Source organism: Meleagris gallopavo, chromosome 1, assembly GCF_000146605.3.
Source record: "Meleagris gallopavo isolate NT-WF06-2002-E0010 breed Aviagen turkey brand Nicholas breeding stock chromosome 1, Turkey_5.1, whole genome shotgun sequence".
NCBI classification, from domain to species: domain Eukaryota; kingdom Metazoa; phylum Chordata; class Aves; order Galliformes; family Phasianidae; genus Meleagris; species Meleagris gallopavo.
In genome coordinates this window covers 172,555,462-172,560,225 of record NC_015011.2, presented here as the reverse complement: position 1 = coordinate 172,560,225, position 4,764 = coordinate 172,555,462, and positions in this window count along the sequence as shown.

Sequence of the window (4,764 nt, the reverse complement as noted above, 5' to 3'; positions counted from 1 at the left end):
TTGAGAAATATCTGATAGATTTACAAAGATTTGTAGGCTGCCTGTAGCCGTATTATGGCAGGATGCAGCTCTGGGTGGTTTGGTCCAGTGGTTGGCAACCCTGCCCATGGCAGCTTGTTGAAACTAGATGATCTTTGAGGTCCTTTTCAACCCAGGACATTCTATGATTGTATGATTTTAGGAAATAGAACTTTTAATATTGTTGCATAATCCAAATGTACTTCCAGTTCCAATTTTGGATTTGAAGAAATGTGATATCTGAAGTCAGTGCACAATCTGAACACAACTGATGACTGATAATGCAGTGATAAAATATAAAATAAATATAAAATAAAATATAAAATAAAAAATAGTTTATATACAAATGTAGAACATATGTAATTCTCAAATTAATGAAATTTAATATGATTCTTTTTACAAGGTAGAAAATTCCTTAAAAAACTCAAGTTTCAAGAGTTATATTCAGGTCTTCTACTGATGCTGTTCAGGAGCTAAACTGTGAACTCTCACTCAGTATGAAATATCAGGCCTAACATTCAAATTTCTGTTCGCATCCCAGATTTGAAATTAAATTTGCTGAACATGACTTCATATTTATACATTCACATTCCTACCTAACCTGTTGGGGATCTTTCTCGAGTATACTCTCTGGGTATACTTTCTGGAGTCAGAAAAAGTGTCTATGCTATTTCCCTAAAACCAGCTATGGTGCGTGGTAGAGATTTTAGGGTTTTCTTAGTGGACATTTAGGCTACTGTACTGTAAGTGTAGAAAGAACAAACAATAAATCAGAAATTCTCCCTCCATTCAGATTAATTCAAAAAAGTAATTTGTTTGGGCCCTGAAACAGCTTAAGATTCCTATTTCTAGGAAACAAGACACCTTTTCTAGGAATTGCAGTAAGAACTTAGGTTTTTAACTTTTAAAAGTGATGAGTTCACTCGATAAACCCTATAAACTGTCCTGATAGTGAGGACTCCGTTCAGAGGCATTGTTTCATACCAGTGAGACCCTTCGTTGAGTTTACATATAAGTGCAAAAGAAAGCACACTCAGGAGGACAGCAATAATCTGTTTCCAGTCTCTCTCTGCAGTTCTGCTATACAATGTGATAAGTAGGGTAAAAATATAAATACTTTTCTGGCAAAATTCATGAGACTGGTATGAATATTTTAAAATACACAAACTGTCTTCTGAAGAGCTAAGTCAGTATGAAAACATGAGTGCTGTCTTCTTTATGAAACAGATTGTATTAACTAGCCTCAAGGATACTACACCTCTGTCTCTTATTCAAATTCTAATTAAATTCAGTAAAATACTTCTACAGAAAAAAAGAAAAAAAATTGTTTTCTCTTGGAAGATGAATATGAGTGTCAGATTTAGATTACAATTCAGCATGTCACATGAGCAGGTTTATTACGCTGTAGACATTTCCGAGCATGCAGAGTCGCATTGGTTCATTACTACAATGTCCAGATGTAGTTCACCATTCACAGATCATTTTCATTTTCAGTCTTTCCCAGAACATGTGACTTTTTACGTGAGGTGCTATATACTACAGCTTTTGCTATGTTCAGTTTGAAGGTCATGACTTTTAAGACAAAATTACAGAAATAAAACAATGCAGAATATAATCTACCTTGACGAATCAGTAGATTTAATAATGTGAGGTTAGAGAAAACCAATTTTCTACTTGACGTGGAGAAAGGGTTGTGGAAAAAATTAAATATATCAGTATGGCATTTTGGAGGGAAAATGGAATCTTTATGTATAATGTCAGACACATAATTGTTATTTCAGTGGTTCAGTGGGTTACCATAGCAATACAACCCAGTGGCTTTTGAAATACTTTATTTAGATCAACCACTGGGGGAGGGGTTATTGCATTCAAAATCAAGCTTAATCAAAATGACAATTGTATTTTTTTTCCCCCTAATTACTCTGTGCAATCCATGGCTTCATCAAATTTGCCTCTTATTGCTTAATTACAAATGCACCTTTTGAAATCATCCTTGTACGCAATATTTAAGGCATCGGTATATTAAGGAAGACCCAAAGTAGATTGCTGTGGGTTAGAAAGAACAAAGCAAGCATCAATAAAAGATTATATGTGTGGCTAATTAGAAATCATTCTTGAAAGTTCATGAACATAACAGTGCTAAGCCATAATGCTGATGAACAAAATTGTTGTTTGATTCTTCTAGCTCTGAAAAATATAGTCTTATAATTTCCTATGTTGCATAAATAATGAAGTGGAAGCTCAAACAGGGCACTATATTTCTTGGATGCCAGAGATATCTGCTACATTCTGAAGAGAAGTGCATTTATTTGTCTATTTATTTATTTATTTATTTATTTATTTATTTATTTATTTATTTATTTATTTTGAGGGACAGTTTTTCCTTTTCAGTCACGCATAAAAGTTTTTACCAGATTGTTTAAGTGGCTGGGTAAACTTCTACATATTGCAGTACAGATGACGCCTTTGTAGAGCTAAAAAGTGTACTACAGATGGCACAAATCTGTATGATCTTTAAGTAAATTTAAACTCCACTGGATATGCTGAATTTTAATGAAATGGTAGCTAATATACTATTAGACACATGGCAACCACTTCTTTAAACATCCAGGCTGTGACTTTCTCACTTTAGTGCTGCTGGCTGCTGTGGAGCATTGATAACAGGAAGTTTGTATTATGTGACTGACTCTGAGACTATCCAAGCAAACAATCAGTACTTACAGTTCACTTCAAACTCAGAAGTTTGATTGATTAGTGTAAACAATGTGCAAAGGATTAGCTACTTAGATGCTACCAACACAAGTAGGAATACGTTTATGAGTCTAGTTATAATAGATAAGGCAAAAAGTAAAACTGAATATTTTCCACTGAATTTCAATGGATGCCAGTTTTTTAAATCACAGAATCACAGACTGACAAACTTTCTAATAGTTACTTATCAACTTAGGAGTTGCATTCTCATGTGTGAAGAATTCCATCTACAATTCCATGGAACTTAAAATTGTATTAAAATTCTGTTTTCAAGATATCTTCAAAAAGTTGTCATTTGAAAGAGAGTGGGGGATGAGATCTAGGAGCACCCAGATCCACGCGTGTAGGGAAGGCCTCTGGGGTACTGAGCATGCCTGTCATGAGAGACAGCTGTGCTCTTTCCATCACTGCTGTGTCTGTGGTGAGAGGAGTGTCACCATTACATGCTGGGAAACAGAGCCATACACAGCTTCCATTTCTGCTGCATCTATCAACATGGATGTATTTCCCAGTTCTTTGGACAGTACAGATATGGGCTAGGATTTGTAGTCCTTGTGCCTGATCTCCTGTGTCTCTGTTTCACCCCTCTAAGCCCTGAACAAAGAGAACCTGCTTGCCTTGTCCCACAGGGACAGCTCTTGGTGCCCTCCCAGAGCTAAAAGTAGGATGTGAAGGGCTCATTTATTCCTTAGCTGTGGTCTGGACTGGAAGACAACAGTCTTTGTCGTTGTTTCTCCTTACAGGCAAGCTCTCCACCTCAGCCTCACAACTTGTCCTGGAGGGTGATACTTAGGCCTTATGTAGAATATATGAGGAGGGAGGGGGTAAGAAGACAGATAAACTTGGTGCCCAGAGAGCAGTCAGCCTCTATCCCCTCTGTGGGGAACCTCATCCAGAACTGCAGGACTCAGCATCTCTTTATCTTTCCCACTTCTTCCACTTCCTTCCTTCCAGGTCAGTCAGCACAGCCCAGTATAAACAATGTGGACACATCAGGATGGGAAAGCCCTCTGGATTTATTTGCCCATGGGAAAAAGCAATCCCACTACGTGATGGTGCCTTACAAGGTGGTACCACACAACATGCCCTGTTTTAGGCATGCATAGCGCCATGAGGGCTGAATCCACCTATGCTGAGCCTGCAAAGGAGTTGTCTCCCCACTATCTTTCTACAAAGTAAAAGGCTGCTGGCAGGTTAAGAGTATACGGGTCAACACACAGGGATATTCCAGGTCCAAGAAACTCAAGTGCCTGAGAGAAGTGGACAAATAGTTGGAAAACTGATAGTGGATCACATCATTCCTAACAAGCATTGCCTAAATATGGGCACCAAATACTATAAATGATTACATTATTAAAGGACCATTTTCCATTCCTAATTTATGAATAAGACAGCAGTGTCTTCAAGAGATGGATCTGGACTTGAGAAATTCAATTTGAGTGACTATTCAACTCCCAGAGAATTTTTCATATTAATTGTGTTTCAGGGCAGAGAAGCTGGATAATCTACATCTGTTATTTTTTTTAGTTGATAATCATCTGCTTGTCTGGGCAGTTACTGACAATATCTGAGACCTGTGGCTTTTTCAACTCAGAGCATCTACATTGCTTTTATTTACTCAGCTGGTGACTACAATCGTAGCTGCTTTATGTGCAGAGACAGTGAAGGAAAACTTTAATTGACTAGTTAACTATAATGCAGACAGTAATTTTGTAGCTTCAGTTGCAAAGATAAACTTTTGCTACTTCTGATCGACTTCGGCCCCTTTCTGTCCTCTTTCTGTATATTTTCATATTTTCTGCTGGTAGATTTTGCCTCTTTTAAATATGTGTTTGGTTTTCTAACGAGTTAGGTGTATCAGTATCAGGAAAACATGCCTGGTTGAAGAAGTGCAAAGAGATACAAATGAAACTTCAAAAGCAATTGTTCAAACCATCTGGATTACTTACTATGGAAGTGGATAGTTAAATCATTATTCTACTCTTAAAAATGTCT